The 22,129-nt window shown below is 36.5% G+C and overlaps 1 protein-coding gene and 1 long non-coding RNA gene across 6 annotated transcripts in view; one reads left to right on the top strand and one right to left on the bottom strand.

Moving 5' to 3' along the window:
- LOC143908434 (uncharacterized) overlaps positions 1–22,129 on the top strand; it is a 279,285-nt gene that overhangs the window by 54,924 nt on the left and 202,232 nt on the right. For 2 of the 4 annotated variants that reach the window (XM_077426098.1, XM_077426095.1), the window contains exon 1: positions 20,579–21,054. The exons of 1 other annotated variant lie outside the window; for it this stretch is intronic. The gene's annotated coding sequence lies outside the window, so the exon portion shown is untranslated. Of the gene's footprint in view, positions 1–20,577; positions 21,055–22,129 lie in introns of those variants that run through there. One more of the 4 variants, XM_077426097.1, reaches the window with a different exon arrangement.
- LOC143908447 (uncharacterized) lies at positions 1,420–20,591 on the bottom strand. Of its 2 annotated transcripts, none has more exons than XR_013260146.1 (3): positions 20,463–20,543; positions 1,964–1,997; positions 1,420–1,869 (listed from the first exon to the last, which is right to left on the bottom strand). It is a non-coding gene; the product is annotated as an uncharacterized LOC143908447 (long non-coding RNA). The 2 variants fall into 2 exon arrangements; XR_013260147.1 differs by lacking the exons at positions 1,420–1,869; positions 1,964–1,997 and adding exons at positions 19,025–19,141; positions 19,506–19,604 and having other exon boundaries at positions 20,463–20,591.

Below are 22,129 nucleotides of genomic sequence, written 5' to 3'. Positions count from 1 at the left end.
TTGATTTAAAGAAATTACTTGAATTGTTATTCTATACTGGCGAAAAAAGAAATTTATTATTCTGATTAGTATATTTTTTTTTTTTAATTTGAAAGAAAATTTTCAAAATTTATCAAAAAATTTTAATTTATATAGGTATGTATAATAGATATACATACATGTATATACACATACGTCTATACATACATTGTATGTATATACAGAGTGGAGCAATTAAAGTGTTACAAGTTGTTATCTCCGAAAATGTTGATTTATCTAAAAAATGGGTAATTGTGTAGATGGAGAAGGTCTATACATATGTCTATACATACATTGTATTTATATACAGAGTGGGGCATTTAAAGTGTTACAAGCTGTTATCTCCGAAAATGTTGATTTATTTAAAAAATAAGTAATTCTGTAGATAGAGGAGGTCACCTTGGATGACCTTGATTTTTAAGTATGTTGTCAAGGTCACCCTCCTGAGTGACCTTCAGAAGGTTTACTAGAATTAAAAATGCCATCTATAGACCGAGAATTAATGGGATCCTAAGTGGGGACCCCTTAATAAATTCCGAATGTTTTTGCTCACATTTGAAAAGTAATCTACAATAATAATTTGACTTTATCAACTTTCATAATTTGACTTCATAACTTTCATGATTTAAAAAAAAATACGAATGGTAAAATTCTCAAATATTGTCAATATCAGTTCTGTAATAAGATCAAGCAATCAAGGAAAGGTTGCCTCGATATCGGAAATATTTTTTTGAGCCGGCGAGACGAATTTCGCTGCAAAAACAAAAGTACGTGGCTTTTGTGTTTGTGTTGTATTCCTACCGAGTGTTGTTCCCCTTCGGCACGTACGCGGTTCATGGCTCCGTGTCACACTATAATCATCTGCTTCTGAGTCACACACGTGCTTAAAGGGGAGTTACGCAATGATGAACTCATTCGGTAACCTCGATCACGGCCAGACGATATAATAATTTCAAGGTATACCTGAGAGAGTGCCAGCAGACCGTGATAATAAAAAAAAAATGAGAGAAATACAGTTGTGCAAAAATTCTCTTGAGAATGTAATATAAAATATTTTTAAATTTTTATAATGTTTCTTAACAAACGAGGAAATGGAGAGAAAAAGTGTACATACTTACGTATTGTTACAATAAATCATTATAATGAAGTTTTATTACTATATACTATATTATAATAGCAATAACAATTTTGTTAATGGCATTATTACAATACATTATTATAATTTATGTATAATAATATTATTAGAAAAACGTAAATAATGTATTTTTTAAATAATGAGATTTAAAACAGATTTTTGTAATTTTTACTTGATTACTTTCATAGTATATACATGTATACATATATACATTTATATATATATATATATATATGTATATATATACATATATATACACGCACTAGGTAAATTATACAGTTATTAATTATGATTATGGTATAAGTTAAGTTTTTTAACTTTACGTTCGTTGCGAAATAACTATATTTCCAGACCGATTGTTCAGTAAATATTACATATTTCTTGAAAGTCTGACGTTTATTTGATCTGTTCGTCAAAAGATTATTCATATTCGAATTTAAGTTTTCGATAAATAAAGATAGCCGTACACGTTATAATTATGTTACTAGGTGCACGTGACGTGTACTGGCAACTGGATTGCCAGTAATTGTATTAACATTTACACAGCATTGAAGTAGAGGCCGCGTTCGTTTTGGCCGACCTCTTTTCCTCAAATGGCAGTCCCCCGACCAGTTTTTGCAGAACGCGTTTTTCCATGAACTTAATGTTCCGCTTCAACATCGACTGCCAACTTCCTTCGCCTCCTTTCCTTTTAAAAAGCTGTCGTCCGCGTGTCTCTGCGAAGAAAGAAGCTTGCAATACTTTTTAGCAATAAACCATACCGATTGAAGGAGATTATTTTATCAGCACGTTTAATTTAACGCTGCTCACCGCTGTGTATTTGTGGCCAACTTTCCCCACGTACCTAAAAAGCAATACGAAACAACTGGAGATAGACCATTGTCTAAATAGATAATGTTATCAATTGCAAAGCTTTACTTAAAGTACAACGAAGTCAATTTTATTTTCGCATTAAGAACAAAAGCAGAGTAAAATAACCGCAACTAAGATTTTGGATAATTAGTACTTTTTGCACGTATAATATACCATCTATTTTCTCTCGTATATCTGCGTGTGCATATCCTCCTAGAAAATCCAATGTACATATCCTGAGACTCGATCGTCGACTTTACTTTCGCGTATGTATTTGATAATGCAACTTGAGTCTCGGCGTCGAGATAGTGTCGTTTATCGAGGTGCAAATCGATCGGTCTTGCGGATCGCATGGCGGTGGCGATCGCATGTTTCTTTCTTTCCTTTTCGTCTTCCTTTACCTTTATCCGCAATTACGAATGGAATGCATCGCGCTGTTCGGATTAGCAACAGATGTCTGTCGCGAAACGGTAACTTTGCCCGCACGCGTAAATCTACGTATAATACAACGTACGTCTTATTGTCGAGGGGGGGGGGGGGCTTTGCCGGAGGAGCGAAAGAGAGGCGGCGTAATCAATTTCGTCTGGTGACAAGTTGCGCTCGAGTTGTTTAGACGATGCCTCATAATTACACGTCACTGTCAAACGCAAGAGCCCTTATTGTTCGTAATGGTTTGAATTCATTACTAAATGCTTTATACATATCTATATATATATATATATATATATACATATATATATATATACGTTCTCTCTCTCTCTCTCTCTCTCTCTCTCTCTGCTTGATTTCTATCTGAAACTAACGGACGTTATCCTTCCGCTGCATCGGAGTTTAATCGTCTTGCATAATAACAAGGAACACTATTCCAAGTAAGCACCAATTCTCCGTAAATGGAATTATTTCTTCCCCTTCTTCTTCCCTAGCCCAGCCGATAGAGACTTTTAAATGGAATTAATTCCGGGAAGCGATTTTATTTTTTTGACTGTTTCGGAGGATCATGGGTAGTCTAAAACCAGATTTTCGGGATTCTAACTCTGGAGCGTTCGTCGCCATTTTGATTAGAAGGGTGATTTTGTAAATATTTCGCTTATTTTCAACTTTAGAGTGAAAGTGGTAATAACTAATAACCAAACTTGTAGAAAATTTAATACTCTACAATTTTGGTCCTTATCATTTTTCATCTAGGATCGATATTTTGGGTCTTAGACTCGAAAGTGGGGGGTGAAATTTTTCATTTTTTTTTATTTTTTGAATTTACTTGGTATAATGAAAAACATCTTTTTTACACCACCACGGGGGTAGAGTTTATGGCGCGTTTATTAAAAAAATAAAATAAATAAAAAATTCACCTCCACTTTTGAGTCTAAGACCCAAAATATCGATCCTAGGTAAAAAATAATAAGAACCAAAATTGTAGAATATTAAATTTTCTATAAGTTTGGTTATTACCACTTTCACTCTAAAGTTGAAAATAAGCGAGATATTTACAAAATCACCCTTCTAATCAAAATGGCGGCTAACGCTCCAGGGTTAGAATCCTGAAAATCCGGTTTTAGATTACCCATGACCCTCAAAAACAGTCAAAAAAATAAAATCGCTTCCCGGAATTAATTCCATTTCAGCGGCTTTTTCGGGCTCTATCGACTGGGCTACCATCTCTCTCGAGCAGAAAAGAGAATTTTATTTATGAAGGTTTTATTTGTCCTAAAATTTTGCAATGTATACACGTATTACCTTGGGTGTGAAGGTATATAAATCTATTACGAAATATAATGGAAAAATGCTCACATCGATCGCACACATGCAACACTGAGGAATGTCTTGGAAGATAAAAATTTATCAAATTGCAAAATCATAGTTCGTTATTCATATATACGTTAGTCATCGCAATTTATATGAACAACGTGACGATGAATGCATCGATGAATCACGCCGTGTATGTAACGTAAAAATTATCGGTTTCTTCCTTGCATTCTTTGAATTCTGTACGTTTTAAGGTGGAGATTCTGAAAACGCGGAAGCCCGATGAGTGAAATGTCGCAACAATTGTGACCAAATACGATGGTGAACATTTAAGCACACATATACGTGCATGCACTCTCTTTCTTTCTCGGTGAATTTCTAGGCGTGCATTGACCAGCTCGCGATATAGCAACGATAGCAACCGTCTGGTCGCGCTTGACTCGCTTCAAAACTTAACTAATATTGCCGTTTAAAAGCCGAGAACCGTTTAACCGCCGGTGACCGTCGGTAAGCCATGCACTTGTGGCGTGCGGTTTTACCCACCCTCGACGCGTACGAAACTGTAGACCTTCGCAGACCAAATTATATGGAAAACGAGCACACACCTTCGCGAGTCGATTACAACGTATGTACGTCGCTAGCAACGCATTAAAGACGCTATAGTAGTCTAACAAGAACCCTGCAGTGGCTTAAGAAAATAAATAAAAGTATGAAATTTTTTAATACGCATTAAAGTTTATTTTACCTGCAAGGAATAAACAAATAATATGCTGTTGTGAATGTTAATGCGTTTACAGACTGCAGGCCTAAAATGATTAATTAAAAATAAGTATTTATCAAAGAATCATTTGTTTCTTGTTTTAGCTTGTATCATCTTTAATTTTGTGCTTTACTTAAGAGTCGACTATTCTGAGTGATATTTCGATCTTCTCTTTTTTTTATTTCTTGCGATTGCCCTTGGTTGAAAAGATTGTTCCAGTTGGGTGTAGTTTGAACAATACGTAGATTAAAGCAGTTACAACGCGGAATCTAACAGAGTATAGAATTACGAAATCTTTCAAGTGTGTTATTTCAGTACTTCTGCTGTACTTTAGCGGCAAGCAGTTGCTTCTCCGTGCCAGAGAACATTAAATATGTTGTATGATTGCGAGAACTCGATACGTTTCATTTTTCATTTCGAGATTAAAAAATATATGTAATATATATTAATCTAATATGAAATATATATTTCAGATATTTTATAAAAAGTATTTATTGCACAACTTACAGTGATTAAAAAATAATAGAAAAGTTTTTTTTGCCAATGGATATAAAATAGAATCACAAACTTCAGTTGACTATAACTGGCATATTTATTCGTAAAAAATCACAACGTTTCGGTCCAGAGATTCGAACCCTCTTCAGGTGAACTCTTACACATCAAGCATTCGACAGGCAACTCGTGACAATGTTCCCGCAAGTCAGAAACCGAAGACTACGCAGAAAAAGAATTTCGTTTTTTTGTATCACGATCGCTTAAATATTATAAATAACAAAGGAATTATAAGTATATATAGAGCAAAAGCGACTTACATGCTTAGTACGTTGTCAGCAAAATATAACGATGTAAGTGTTAGTAAAGTAAAAAAAATAAATTAATAAGACGTCAAATTAGTATAAAATTAAATGTGTATATGGAGCGTGTTAGGAAGCACGTCCGTATATCGCGACTGCGGAGAACACAATGCGTAAGGACATAAATTATTTAAAACACGTGAAGGTTACATGCCTATTATTTTGTCATAAATTGTTGTTAAGTTATCGGTGTCCTTCTGTAGATTTATTGCATGTGTGTTTATTAATAAAAAACATCTCCGCAATCTCTCTCTTTTTGACGTTTTGCTCTCTGTGTAATATTCTCGTTACCGACCAATCAATCTTGTGATTAAATTTAATCCGATGTTTGCTTACTACAGAATGATTACTGGCGTGCTTCCTAATATCAGTTTTATGTTTTTTAATTCGAATTTCGAGGTGTCTTTTCGTTTGTCCTATATAAGTAGCATCGCAGTCAAGGCAGTCAATTTTGTAAACCAATTCAATTGCGGTTTCATGTAATCAAGTCTATCTTTACCCTTTTTAACAATGCCATTAAGTCTCTTGGGAACAAGTCGTAAACAACGTCGAACAAACGACTGCATAACATGGCGCGGATACCCTCACTAAAATCCTTTATGTAGGGAATATAACATTTTTTCTGAAGTCATTGTCATCATCACTATTACTATCCTGAGTGGCCACCCGGTATTTAATTTCTTTCAATCGTCGATTAATAACTTTATTGCTAAAAAATTCAGGGTAACTGTTGTCGCTTATACAGTGATTACTGGAGAGAAATTTTTGTACTTTATTAATCTGTTTTATTTACTGTGTAAATATCATAGTAAATATCAGTAAATATCATAAGCATTACAAATATATACATAGATAGAAGCTTTTTTTTAGGACAATATTCGTCGTTTAAACCAAAAATTATTTTTTATTGCGCAAACTTTAATGTAGCATATATATAACGTAGTAATATATAATTCTCATTTACTTTTACAGTTAACTTGTTCTCCCTAAAAGTTTTGTATTGTACAATCTTCTTCGTTTTGCAAACCTGCCTAAACACAGACAGACATTTAAATTATACATCTCTTAGAAATTTGTTCACCGTGTTATAAGTATCTTTTTGTTTCTATTGTTCAATCGTCGCAATTAAAAGTTTAGATTATAACGCGCAATGGCTATATACATTGCAAGTTGCGAAACCAAAATCAGTTGAGTTATAGAATCAAGAACAGAAATCGTAGAAACAAATATAAACTCAATTGATTTTTTTCTTTTTTAACTTATTTGGATGTTATCATGGATGTTACTTGCGTAGAATAATTATAAGCAAGAATAAAATTAAAATTTATCTTTTATGTTAATTTAAATTTTTTAAAATGAATAACAGATATCGGTAAAAATGTACGCATAATGCTGAGTCTGATAATGCGTGCGCTAACTCTCTATGCAATGCTAATGATTCACTTCAACTTATATTATTATAATCCCGAGATATTTTTATACTAACATTTTCAATTCTAATTAGCTATTAGAATATATTTGTATCGTAATGGAAGGTGCTATGCGCCAAATAGCTTTGCACTTTAAGAAAATGTTGAAAAAGTAGTTACGATTATTTAAGGGGAGGGGGAAACCGTTGATAATGTGCTGTTCTTTAGCAGTTCGACTTAAGGTCAGAAGTTACTTTCATTGCTGAAGCAATTGGTTATCGGAATCGGAAGCAACATCTTCCTCGCCATTTCACGATCTCTCTCAAGAATCGTCGTGGAAATAGGACAGCTAGTTAAATGCAATTTTAAAATACGATCGGAAACGAAATCGCTGTATTATGATAATTAGTTACTGAATTTTCCATTTTATAGATTTTATGGAAATATTATATTATGTGTATATCTCACAGCCAAAGTTCGAAACTCTGCCAATTCGCAAAAGAACTTGCCAGGGTCTAGGTTTGATCAACTAATTTCATAAAAAAAGTATCATATTCCATAATCGTTTTGGGCTTTGGCCAATCAATTCTAAATTCAGTTCTGGAACTAATTGCATCTTACTAGCCATAGATCCAATCAGAAGCACATTATTTTTGTATTTTATCCTCAATATTAATTTATTTGTAACTATACATTTATTTACATTTATTTTTTTCCGAGTTTTTTTCAAAAAGAAAGAAATTTTACAAATAAATTAAGATATAAGTTTTGAAGGGAAGAAATAATTATTCACTACAGAGACACAACTCTCTCTTTTACAATGCATAATACAAATACATTTTAGAGAATCCAGGATATACATAAATATATTTTGTTAAAGAATATTGAATTAGATTAGGGCAGATTAAGGCAAGATATGATTTTATAAAAGTATTACTTGTATTAATTTTAAACAGCTACATATTTTCAGCTTTTCAAAAAAGAAATTAAACAAGAAATTATATATATATATATATATATATATATATATATATATAAAAGATATTTATTTAAAAATAAATGATTATTTATATCTCAATATTAGTATTAGATCATTAAATCTAAATATCTAAATAAAGATTTTAATGCAGCAACGCATACTATACTTTTTGGAACTTAGCTGTTATAACTAGTTCTCGGTATAACTGTGACCAAATAGCGAAATGATTATTTTCTTCAATAAAACTTCGTATAGTGTGTAACCGTCGAAGTCGGTCAAAGTGCGAAAATTCCAGCCAATTCGTGAAATGGCCTCGATGTTTTGGGTTCGGTTGGGTTGTACACATACACATTATTTAATCTTCTCTTCATGCGTTGAAATGTGCAGCATCAAGAAGTCTTCAACAAACATCTTTAATATAGAAAGTTACTCTACTGTGCAAAGATCGCAATAAGTGCAAATATTAGAAACTAACTATCCGTGAAGTATTTTTAAATTAGAGAAGCGTTCTTCCGAATCAGAGTAGGAAATATTAAATAAATAAATATATAATCTTATAGTAAATTTCCGCATCTTGAGAGAGAGAGAGAGAGAGAGAGAGAGAGAGAGAGAGAGAGAGAATTAAAATTATATAAATTAAATAAATAAATTATCGTATTTCCATGTAAAATAATATTTAAAAATTTTATTAGTAATGCATTATTTGTATTACGATCTGTGTATATTTGCTTTTGAACAAATACAAACGTAATAATTAAATTAAAAAATTTTTTATATAGAAAAATTCTTTACAATACATTTTATGGAAGATTATTTTAACAGAAGGTGCAATATACTAACTGTCAACGATAAAGACGAGATGATTAATGCCGTGAATTTAATGTCGACGTTGTCGTTGTCGTTGTCGTTAATTTCGCTTGCGCGCGGAATGTTAAAAACGAGTGTGAGAGAAAAAGAAAGGTATGCAGCAATCGGACCATGTAGAATGTGGCTCAAATTCGACACGTATGTGTCAACTATTTTCCACATTTAGCGCGAGTCATATCACGCAAGTGACGTTAAAGCAACTTGGCAAGAACGAGTTAAACTTTCGCTGTTATATTGTGCTGTATGACAAATATATTTTGCCGTCACTCTAATTTTTGTTATCTTTGCGTCGAAATGCACAAAATTTTCACGAAAGGTTGAATCAGCTGTTATTTGGAACCATGTCCGGTCTTTGATTGTGTCATTGTCTCGATTAAGCTACCGCCGTTTAAGAATCATCTCAGTTTTCATTGGTTTTCTCAAGGTTTTAGTTTATCAATCTCACGTTTCTGGATTTGGTTAGGTGAGTGGACGTGACTTCTCTTTGCCGGTTAGTCCAATTTTTATTTTTAGTCTAAATAATTTGCAACTTATAAATATTGGTAGAATTTTTCCTTTATAAATTACATTATTTTTGGACATTTAATTTTTAAGTACTTACCTTATGCTCATCAAACAGCTTAAGATTATTTAATTTGTCTATTACCGCTGAAGCTGATTTAAAATAGAGCCAAAACGTACTATTTGTAACTTGGATTATTAATTAAATGTTACACAGCGTTATCTCACGCATAACTAACCGCGTTTGATTCTGAAAACCCACTTTTCCTTTGTTAGGTATTCGTTAATTTTAATGTCGAGAGTCTTTAATTAACTAATTTATTAGAATATTTTTATAAAACATACATTTTATTTATCTTTAAGGCAGCACTCAATAAATATTATAGTTTAAAATATTTGTTTAAAAATTTTATTTTAAAAAATTATTACTTTAATATAAGTAAATTATTTACTGTTTCTATTAATTTTTTTTCATTCGGGACAAACATTTCAAGAATGCCGCAAGACGCCAAACGAGACAAAAAGCAATTTTCTTGAGGAGCTGAGGAATTTTTCAATTATCCGTAATAGAATATAATTATATCGTGAAGCGAATCATTAACGAAAAAGCTCGCGTCGTAATTAAGTATTCCGTTAATTTCTTTTTCTCATCTTTCGCGATCGCCTCCTCGCTAGTTTACTCTGATCAGAGGAGAAATTCCTCTTCGAAAAATTTCATTTCTACTTCACCGAAACGCGATTGAATTGAATTTTTGCAATTTATCGTTTATACGAAAAAGCAGAAAATCATATAAAATATATTGCATTTCGAATGAAACTGCGTTTATTTGCGCGAGTCGAGCGCGATTTCCGCGTGAACTTGACGCTTGGTTTTAGCTGGTATAGAAGCAATGTACGCGCGCAGGGCGGAACGGGAGCGTTTTAAGTGCCGATAATGCAGCTGAACTTTAAAGCAAGGCAAACTCCGGCGGCGCCTGCACATTGAATTAACGCTTTATACGCATATATATCCGGCGTAAAGTAAATAAGACATTGCCTATAGGACCTAATAGTCCAAGAGCAGGCTGCACAAAACCCACCCTCATCGAACATCCGGCTGAATTTTATTCGAATAGATAGCTTTTTTAGTGGTTAACCCTGTGCCGGGTTTTATATGCCCTTAAAATTAGAGGTAATTCTTCAGTTTAGCTACAGCAGCACAAAAAACGATGAACTTAGGTTCATTCTTTCAGGGCCTTAGGCCCTGAACCTTGACCGAAGCGTTAAAAAAAGGGCCACTTCCGGTATGATTTTTTGAGATGAAACCCCCTTAAAGAACATCCGGCTGAAACTTGTGCCAATCGATTCAGGATGTCAAGCACTTTGATAAAAAAATATGCTGCCACCCCTTACCCTTGACAGGAACTATGGCAGCAACCCTTAAACGTGACATATTTTCGTACCGTACCTCCCTCACAGAACATCCGATTCTTTTTTTGGAAATGTAGCTCGAACATTCCTGAACATAAAAAAACAATGCTGCCATCGCTGGCCTTGACCAAAAATTTTTGTGCCACCCGTAAGTCGCGCGACTTTTAACTGCCAATTTATAACGGGTCAATACTTCCTTTACAGAATATACAATTTTTTTTTTTAATGTAGCTCGAACATTACTGAACATAAAAAAACAATGCTGTCATCGCTAGCCTTGACCAAAAATTTTTGTGCCACCCGAAAGTCGCGCGACTTTTGGCTGCCAATTGTAACGGGTCAATACTTCCCTCACAGAACATACGGGTAATCTCTTGCCATGCATTTAAATAGAAAATAAGACAATCTTTGACGAGAACGATCTTAAGAACCGACTATGAATACCGTCCATATTAGCGCGAAAATTCCCATCGAATATTTTGTGCATGGAAAAAATAGTTTGTGATAAACAAGCTGCGCGTACATTGGTAGAGGTATGGAATAAAACAAGGTAAGTTCATATAACATTCACGTATTTTTATTTCTTTATTCTTTATTCTTATTTTTTTGTGTGTATTTAAAATCTTAAAAGTAAGATATAAAACATAAATATAAATCACGAGAATTTTTTTAATCGCTGTTGCTGTTGGAACTATCGACAGTATAGTCTTCGTCGTCACTATCATTATGCTCTATGACTAATTATGCTCTTATGCTCTATGTTCTATGAAGATTCAACTCTTAATAAAGTTGGATCTTATCGTGGAACCATATAGCTCTACTGGCCTTGCTGAGGTAATATTTTTTGCCCTAAAATTAATTATTTAAATGATATATAAGTATCAAAGATTACATGACGATAATCGAACCAAATCGTGGTCGTATTGTCTTGGCGATTATAATGGCCAGTAGAGTCGATTAATATTTCCATGTTGTTTATCATTTAACTGGCGAAGTAAAAGTAATTTATTCCATTTATATATATATTTATGTTTTATATTCTACTTTTAAGATTTTAAATACACAAAAAAATAAGAATAAAGAATAAAGAAATAAAAATACGTGAATGTTATATGAACTTACCTTGTTTCATTCCATACCTCTAATACCAATGTACGCGCAGCTTGTTTATCACAAACTATTTTTTCCATGCACAAAATATTCGATGAGAATTTTCGCGCTATAGTATGGACGGTATTCATAGTCGGTTCTTAAGATCGTTCTCGTCAAAGATTGTCTTATTTTCTATTTAAATGCATGGCAAGAGATTACCCGTATGTTCTGTGAGGAAAGTATTGACCCGTTACAATTGGCAGCCAAAAGTCGCGCGACTTACGGGTGGCACAAAAATTTTTGGTCAAGGCCAGCAATGGCAGCATTGTTTTTTTTATGTTCAGTAATGTTCGAGCTACATTTCCAAAGAAAATTGTATATTCTGTAAAGGAAGTAATGATCCGTTACAAATTGGCAGCTAAAAGTCGCGCGACTTACGGGTGGCACAAAAATTTTTGGTCAAGGCCAGCGATGGCAACATTGTTTTTTTTGCTCAGGAATGTTCGAGCTATACATAAAAAAAAAAGAAAAAAAAATCGGATGTTCTGTGAGGGAGGTACGGTACAAAAATATGTCACGTTTAAGGGTTATTGCTGCCATGATTGTCAAGGTGGGGAGTGGCAGCATATTTTTTTATCAAAGTGCTTGACATCCTGAATCGATTGGCACAAGTTTCAGCCGGATGTTCTTTAAGGGGGTTTTATCTCACAAAATCATACCGGAAATGGCCCTTTTTTTAACACTTCGGTTAAGGTTCAGGGCATATAAAACCCGGCACAGGGTTAACCACTAAAAAAGCTATCTATTCGAATAAAATTGAGCCAGATGTTCGATGAGGGAGGGTTTTGTGCAGCCGGCTCTCCTACTATAATAGGAACTACTCCACGCTTCGCTGAAACGTTCGCAAATTTAACTTTGTCTTACGCAGGAGCGCGAGAAAATCCGCTATCCTCCTTCTTATTATTACACGCAATTCGCGTATAATCACCCGAGCGTTGCAATTCGACTTCGACGTTTGCCTTCGGAGTTATAGTCGTTCAGCGCGCAACGCGCGCGACGGACGTAAATCAATTATAAACACATTCGATACGCGTTGTGCGATAATACGCGCCAAATTGTTCCCACGCTTTTCGAGCATTCCGACAGTCCGGAATTCCGCGCGCGGTATATCGCGCGCGCAGTCGCTCGCACAGCCTGATTACTGGCCGACGTCGAAAAAGAGATCGACGTCGGTGAATTTACGGCGCGCCAACCCCTCGCCCCGACTGTGTGTGTGCAACACAATGCCTTTAATTTTTTTTGCACCTTTTTGTTCGTTAACTCGATGCTCTTTTGCACCAGCGTCCAATGCGCGGAAACCCCGACGAGTTTTCCTCAATGAATGTCTCCGCGTCGACAAAATTCTCCCCCGTTCGTGAGACGTGTGAGACTGGATTATCGATTTTCACAAACAAGATTGATCATCAAGAATAAACGCAATTGAGCGTATTTTCAACGTCCGGTAGCTTACTGACAATAGCGTTAACCATACGTTGCATGGAGTGTAAAATACATTCCTCCTAACCTTAGAAACTTAAAAAAATCTATTAAATTTACACAATACATTTTTTTTTTATATTAAATGCTACACAAATTGTTTCACAGTAGATGAACTTTTGCACTTACCTATCTAAGAGATATATATCATTCAGAATATTATCTATTAAAAGTAACCTTTGTTTTTTTTTAACTCCTTGACTGCCGATGACGGTAATTCTCGTTATTTTCGACTTTGCGTTTACTGCCACGAAAATGCATTTTCTCGTCATAAAATATTTTGTTATGTTAGAGCCGCCAAGTGATTTTATCACCGAAGCAAAGTGTAACTATATAGGAATTTTTGGGTGTGCTACACACGATTTTTGAGTCTAGTTTGGAAAATATTGCTTCAGAAAAAAGATATGGTTGTTAGAAGAATGAAAATTTTCGTCACGAGATATTTTCGTTTTATTAAAGTTTTACAATAAACTAATGACTAAAACAAGGCACATTTAGGAGTTTTTGGGTACGCTGAACATATGATTTTGAAGTTATATTTGAAAAAAATGTTCAAATAGTTTTATGACAAAAGTTGTCATAAAAGTTTATTGAACAAAAATAATTTTTTTAATTTAACTTGAAAAATTTGTTATCAGCACCACATCAAAAACTTCTCTATTGTATAAACTTTTACTAATTTTCGGGCCATTCGAGGAAATTGGTGTGGCAGTCGAAAGGTTAATTAATTGTAAATCACCATAAAGATCAATGACAATTGGGATATAAGTAATGTTGAGGTATATAAAATACATCCCACGCAAATATAATTATGTTAAAGAAAACAGCGAGTAACGTATACGTTACTTATACGTTATTTATAAATAACTTTGTAACTAACTTTAAGATTAGAATCCGTTTGGAATTAAATGAAGGCTAATATTGTAAGCTGTCGTATCAGAGATCCGTGGCTTTCCCATTTCTTATAGAAATTCAATGCAGTTCCTCGACGCCTAAAATTCTATTCCTGACGCCAGTTAGTTTTAGAAAGTCCCGCATAAAAATCGAGCGTGTTTTTATGGGCAGTCATCCGAGTAGTAATGTTTCGACTCGGCTCGGCGTTTTCGATCGCGGACCCCTCCGAAACGATAAATCGTGCTTTACGCGACGTAATCCACTTCGATGCGACTGAACCCCTCGCGCGTATGCAATCGTGCTTCCCCTTTTTTTTTTTTTGAACAGCCGCGAAGGGTCGGCGGCGGCATTCGTGCGCACCTCATCGTCGGGCAAGCAAGATTTCAGCCGCCGCCGTGCCGTCTTTCCGACGAAGCGATTAATCCAAGAATCGATCGCCGATTTTCTTAGGTCGAGCCCGCCGACCCGTATCGCGTTAAGACTGCAGCCGTATATTTCGATTTCGATGTATGCGCTGCTCTCGCGTATAGATATTTCGGCGGTTGTGTATCTTAGAAGAGCAAGCGAGTAATTACGCGCTAACGAAGTCCACGTCCGATCGTGCTATCGTCCATTATTACGGTAATCGAACCTTTTCATTCGTGGATCTTATCTACTTCGTTGGGAAACGCAATATGCAGACTGACCGAGGTCTTAATTATGAAGTATTATTAGAGAATTCAATTTTTTCGTTACGTGAGAGGCGAATCGATTAAAGATTTTGAAGTATTCTGTCTAAAATTTTAGCGACAAAAAACGAACGAAAGAACGGAACAAAATCAAGGGTAAATATTTCGATATATGATTGCTTTAATTAATAACAATGCACGTTTGCATCTTCGTAAATGTACAGTCACGTTTCGCGTTATCATATAGAAATAATCAAATAAGTATATAGATCCCCGTCATTCCGCAATGCACAATTCAATCGAAAAATAACTATAATCCACTGGCGAATTACTGAAAGGCAATTCTTGAGGCAGTTTTTTGCGAAGAACGTTTCTACATGTACAAAAGAGAAAAAAGGGAAGGTCGGACAAAAATAATCCTCGATTAGTCAGATCTGTCTGCAGTCTATGAATTTCACTCGCAGAATAACGAGACGGCAGTAATTTATCATCTCTTGACTACATTGATCTCTCTTGACTTCTGTCGCTGTATCAGCAACAGGAGAGAGAGAAAGAGTGAGTGAGTGAGTGAGTGAGTGAGTGAGTGAGTGAGTGAGAGAGAGAGAGAGAGAGAGAGAGAGAGAGAGAGAGAGAGAGAGAGGGGGCACGAAGCCCCTCAACATTCTTCACTCTTTAATTGCTTCCGCTTTCTTGCCAATTATTTTCTGTTTATTTTTCCACTTTACACAGTTTACATTCGGTTTTTATGATCAGCTCGTTAAGGAAAAAATCGTCGATTATACTCGCATCGCATCATATCATCTTAATCTGGCAATATTTTTCAGATTAACAGCCGCCTGTTATCATATAGAACGTGGTACGTGATGTTACCTGTCTAAATAAACTCTTATAGAGATCGACCTGGCGAACGTATTAATGACCTATTATACTACTAATAAGCTCATTATTAACGCTCGAAGGACTCGCGTATACGAAATGGAGCGCGACGCTAAAGATACGCCGACATAACGCATGTCCACAGTTACTATAATTAAACCGTACGCCTCTTTAGCGTACGGTTCTTTCAGCGTGCAAAGTATAATATCCGTTTCCCCGCGCCCCGCGTACCCGATACCCGATACCTACCCGATCGACAGGAAAACGAAATTTCTCTCGGCACGCGGTGAAATGTAGTGTCGTGCCCCGGGAACTCCACACCACACGCACCCCGGGAAAACTCGGTGTCGGCGAAATGTTGCGTGCCCGGAATTTTCGTTCCAGGCCGCGGCGTGTATTCCGGGCTAATAAAACGAGAATAAGGATTCGAAAAATCCACATCTCCGAGAGATTAATTCGGGATATCGAGAATCCCTCGGCGCCTACGGTCGGAGAATATTGCGAAAAATTCGCGGAAACGATAGTTTCGCCGTTCGTGTCTAATCGCGCGAGAATGCGAGAACGGCTGTCGCAGTTGCGCTCGTTATTAACGTTTCGCAAAATAAAATTGCGCGCGCGCGCGCATCTGGGTCTGACGTTTTGCGAAAGACCGCTGCACCACCGGCCTCGTTGCAACGCGGTCGTTAGTCCGCGACAAATTTTGCGTACCCTCCGAGGACGCTGCGCCGCGCCGCATCGATTTCCTTCCACGCTAAATTATCGTCTGTAAGCGGAAAACGAGCAGCGGATCCGCTCCGAACGAACGGTCCGCACGGAAATGTGGGGCAGGACATTTAAATGACACGCGTGAGAGAGAAAGAGAAAGAGAACTGGAAAGATGAAAGAGGAGGAGGACAAGATACGTATGCACGTATCCTGGAATCCTGATGGAGGATGAACCGATGCGGCGCACATTGAGATAAGTGTCGCCGGATTGTAACGACCCTTGATCGCGCGCGGTTAATTGCTCTTTCCTCATTTTGCGCGGAAACTAACGCGCACGATGTGCGTTCAACAAGTGATGAGAACTGAGAGCCAAAATTTATATTAATATCTCATCGACATTTATTTGTATATTGTTATGTGTTGACAATCTGGTTGGTGTTGTGCGAATGAGTTTAAGAATGTCAGGAATGATGAAGAAGCGTAAAGAGCAAAAAAGTTTAACATAAAGAATTTAGGAACAGCATAAACATAGATCACAGGAATGAATGGTGCGTAGATCAAAGATGTTTAATATGAAAGACGTAGAAAAATCAGGAACGTAGAACGCAGGATGAATGGCGCGCAGATCAATGATGTTTATCGCGCAGGACGCAGGAAAATCAGAATCGTAGATCGCAAGGATGAATGGCGCGCAGAAAAATCAGGACTGAGATAAATCTGTAAATAACAAATCCAAATAATTTAAAAGTCTCAAAAAAGGGGTATCAATTCGTCATTCGGCGTATTCGGTGTATCAACGTAATTCAGCATTATGATAAACTCAAAGCGGTGTATCAAAAACGTCATTCGAAATCTCTTTACAGTTTCAAACTTTTCGTCATCAGCGGTGTATCAAAAAAACATTCATTCGAAATCTCCTTACAGTCTCGAACTGTTCGTCATCACGTAAGAGGTCTGAATCTTACATCGCAGTCTCGAACTGCTCGATCACCTTTAAAGGTGTACGCAAGAACATTCGTTGTCCTTCACCATAATATAAAGCTGATCGCAAAAAGCTACGCGGTAATCACGCAACATCGTGTTGCCCGTCATGACCTCGAACGTATGAATCCGCGGTTAACTCAATCGTAGTAAAGCTTATTCTTACCTTTAAACTTCTATCTACCTTCTTACGTATAAAGACGACGAATTCGAATAATCCGCTATGACTCCATCATTCGAGCAATCCGCTATGACTCCATCGAATCTCCTTTCGAAACTCCCTTCGAAATGTCTCCGTCGAATCTCCTTTCTCCGTCGAATATCCTTTCTGTACGTCTCCGTCGAATCTCGCACTCCTCTCTTTCGAACTCGCACTCTTTCGAACTCACACTTTTTCGACTTTATCCCTTTTATCTTTCGTTACGATATTTTCCTTTTCAAAATAGTTCGCGATATCGGAGAGAGAAGTAAGCAGACAGACAAGAAAAAAAACAACAACACGAGAAATTCATCGTTGCTAAAATCGATTCTCTGAAGCCGCGTTCGTTGATCGTTACGCTTTCCTCGATCGCGCTCGCGACGTCCAAACCGACGTTAAAGCGGCGTTAATTTCGAAACATATATTAAGAAAAAGGAAAATGTATATTCTTAATTTATATATATCACAAACATTTTTTTTTAAGACTAAACGTTGTACAGCCCCCCGAGCTTCAGATTTTGAACTAAATTTATTATTAAAAGAATTTATTGTTAAAAAAATTTGTGAAGCAAGATAAAAAAGTAATGGCGAGTTAGATATAACAAAAATTGTTATTAATTAGTTGAAATATTGTAAGTCCAGATTTTTTCTCCTTTTTTTCTTTATGAATGTTTATTAAAAGCTTTATAAATTAAAATTTGGTCAGCAAATTTATTACTTCTTAAAATTTTTACTTTTATGGATTATATTTTGACTAATTAGTAACGGACTTTTTTGCAAATTGAATCGTCAGTAAGTTTTTTTATATGACAAATGTAACAAGAATATACACTTTCTCTAAATGTAGAATTATATCGTGTCTATGTAACATTTATTGAATACATTTAGAAACGCTAATTTATATACCTATATAGAATTAATTTAAATATTTAAGACACAGAGAAAGTACAAAAAGATTCGAGCAGACTGTTATTAAAAATAAAAGTGCGCATAAATTTTTTTTCTCTTAATTGGCCTTCGCGCCTACATCCACCAAGATTTGCAACTGCAAGGCTTTTTGACGACGACTCTCGTTCCAGTTGCCTTTCGGCTAATGCTGCCGGTTTTGCTCGGCGATAACTTCTGTACGCCGCGCCGCGCTGCGTCGCTACCATCCATAGTAGCTTCTTGCACCCTCTCTCGTTACTTGCGTATTATATTAGAAGTAATTATTTTATTGAGTTTCGGCAAGTTTGAGCGTAACACCGCCGCAACGCCGCGCGCCGTAGTTAACGCTTTAATCGTCGTGCTACTCCTTTCACGGAACTGATTTCTACTACATAATAAATTATCTCGTCGTACTTAAGACATCAATATTATAAAAATTACGATGTGAAAGCGGTATTCTTATGTAACAAATATAAAAAAAATTGATAAATTAATAACGTACAAAAAAGGGAAACGAATACATTTGAATCAATAATATTAAAAATCGTTTATTCTAAAATAATATTATTCAATTAAAAAAATGCACAAGAATGAATGTAATCATTTCCCGCAGTCTTTTGGGATTTTGGGTGCGGAATATGATCCCGTTTATTAAATTGTTCTATCCACTTCTACCATTATTGATTCTGCCAGTTTGAATTCACCAACTTTGACGTCAGATTAGTATTCAGCGATCTAAAAAACCCTTAAGTTTAAATAATATAATTAAAAAATATTTGGTAAAATGTTTTGGTAGACTATTTAGTCTTTAATGGCATATATGGCAACTTTGATGCAAAACCTACATATCAATCACAAATATCTTCTTAATAATCATACAATAAATTTCTTTTAAAAAGGCTAAAAATCTTAACACTTAATTTTAATACTTAATTTTTATAATCATTTAACTTCCCCAACACGTCATCTATTGTAATTAATATACTCGTAATCAAAATATTTTAAAATAGCCCTTTTCTCACAACTTTGACCGCAAATTTCTCAAAATTATGATGGCAATTAAGAATCATATCTAGCGTCCAAAAAACATGGAAAATACCTTTAATTTTTGTACTCGAAAAAAGTCATTCATCAGTTTTGTTGAACAATGTAATTGAAGAAATAAATCTTTTTAAATCGCCAATCTTCATTCGCCTCTCTGCCGACATTAAAATATTATTTGTCTGCGATTAAAGATTAATATCAAAATATATCGTTTTTTTTTACAACCAATAACAACTGAAAAATTGACATTTTTTATTTGTTTGAAAAAGAATACTTTGAATTTAATATACACTGAATGAAGAATTGATGTTACATATAGTTAAATACTTTTATTTTTCTACAATCAGTTATTACACTAAAATCGCATTAAAAAATAATATTACACAAAACTTTAATAAGTTTTAATAATTTTAAATATTCAAACTTTCTGGAAAACTTTATTTTTCAAGTTATATCATTGCTGCAGCAAATAAATAATTATATGTTGCACTGGGAGATAAAAATAAGTGCGTTGTGAAGAAATTATAAATTTGCGCGCGATAAACCTGTTTAATCCAGGAATGGACGCCTGGGGTGAATTTTACACCCCAGTATCGAAAATTACTGTGACGTGAAGTCACAGTAATATTTTAATGTGCTTCTTTCGTTTTTCAAATATTTTTTTATTTCTCCTTTGATTTTTCAAAAAATGTTGAGTAAATCTATTAGGTATACATATATTGTCCTTAAACACTAATAAATTATAAAACAATTAAAGATGTGGAATATATAATTAATAACAGTGACTTTTAATTAGACTGTGAAAATCACCCCAGATGACCATTTATATATGAAAAAAAAATCAGACGCCCGTTCCCATGATCAGATACAAAGCGAAAAGTATTTGAAAGGTTACACAATGTATCAATACGCAGAGAGTATACATAAATAAAGAGCAAAAGGTGTCAAAAGTCAGGGACGGCCGTCTCGGTTGAGCGCCACTGAGGTCTCGCCGACTTCCCCTCCCACTTACCGCCCAGCGCCCGCTCGTCCCATTGCCTCCTCGGCGCGTCTCGCTGGCACTGTGCTGGCAGTGCTGGCAGGCTGGCAGTGCTGGTACTACTGACTCTGACGTCTCTGACTGGCCAGTCGGTGGCGGGCGCTCGCAGCGTACGTGTCGTGTATCGCGGCTCGGAGCGTTCTACTCCCCTTTACCCCTCGTCGCCTATCTCTTTTCTCTTTCTTCCTTTCTCTCGCATCGCGTACGTCGTATCGCGCTTTTGTAAGTACGCGACGGCAGTGATTCTACGTGCTTGACGCGACGCGACGCGACGCGCCGCGTCGGCACGTGCCGGTGTCGGAGGATCGGCGGCGGCGGCGACCGGAGAAGATCCGGGAGGGACGAATTTCAAATTTCGGAGCCAGACGTCCGGCCGGTCGGCGCGCTCCACTCTCGGGCATCGGTGCGTTTGTTTTGACATGTGTGTAGGCTGCCATATTGGATTACCGCATCGCTGCCGTTGCTGCTGCTGCTGTTGCCGTCGTCGCCGTCGTCGTTATCATCGTCATCACTCTTGCCGCGGGGCACCTAGGCGCGAGACGTGATTTTCGCGCTAAAAAAAAAGGTGAGAGAGAGAGAGAGAGAGAGAGAGAGAGAGAGAGAGAGAGAGAGAGAGAGAGAGAGAGAGAGAGAGAGAGAGAGAGAGAGAGAGAGAGAGAGAGAGAGAAGGAACGGCGGGCACGCGCGCGCGCGCGCGTGAGCAAGCGCGACGCCGGCGCGACGACTCGCCGAGGCGTCGTCCTCCGTCCGTATACGTGCAAGCGCACGAAGCACGAATGAAAGCGCGGCGTTTTCGGGCCCGCTCAATAACGAGAGCCGTCGCCGTCGCCGTCGCCGTCGTCGCCGTCGCCGCGCGTTTTTCAGCGCGTTCCCCCGCGCTGGCTGAATCCCGTTCGGCATTTCGAAATCGCGCTCGTATACGTTCGTTCAAATCGGGGATTCTCACGTGCTCGCTTCGGATTGCGAGACGGAGCGGAGCGGAGCAGAGCCGAGCGGAGCGGCGAAACTCTTCGATCGCGCGACACGTCTCGCTCCGCTCGCGACTGCAACCCGCGCCAGCTGCTCCTAATAACTAATAACCCCCCCTAATTTTTGCATGTCAGATAGATATTAATTTATTATGCGCTCCGAAATGGCCCCGCGAACGCTGAGCAACGAATCAAATATGCGAACAGTAAGACAAAGCTGTTATAAAATTGTAGAATGTAAGCACAGCTGGAGAGCCATATTAGTTCAGTCACTATGTACAAAAAAAACGGATTATAAAAGACATAATTCTGAACCAGGATTTTTCTTTTGGGGGGTGTTGGGGGGCTCAAGAAAAGCTTAATCTCAAGTTTTCGACTTCTGTTTCCCGCTTGTTTTTTTACGGGAGTAAAAAATGTGAAAAAATGGTTTTTCCGCGATAACTCGGTTTCTAATAAAATTACAAGGTCGAATTGGAGCTCATTTTAAAACTTTTTTTACGCTCTACAAATTATGTCGTATGACATTTTTACGTATGATCGATTGTTTTCGAGACATCGAACGAGAAAAGGAAATAAAAAAGTATAATATGAGAGAGATATATTTATTAGTTTTTTTCTTTTTACTCATTATTGTCGTCCGAAATTGCAAAAATGCTTCAAATGAAACTTGTA

Source organism: Temnothorax americanus, unplaced genomic scaffold, assembly GCF_048541705.1.
Source record: "Temnothorax americanus isolate GAGA-0224 unplaced genomic scaffold, ASM4854170v1 Scaffold95, whole genome shotgun sequence".
NCBI classification, from domain to species: Eukaryota; Metazoa; Arthropoda; class Insecta; order Hymenoptera; family Formicidae; genus Temnothorax; species Temnothorax americanus.
Note: the sequence above shows the minus strand (reverse complement) of the source record. Positions and strands in the feature narration are given on the sequence as shown.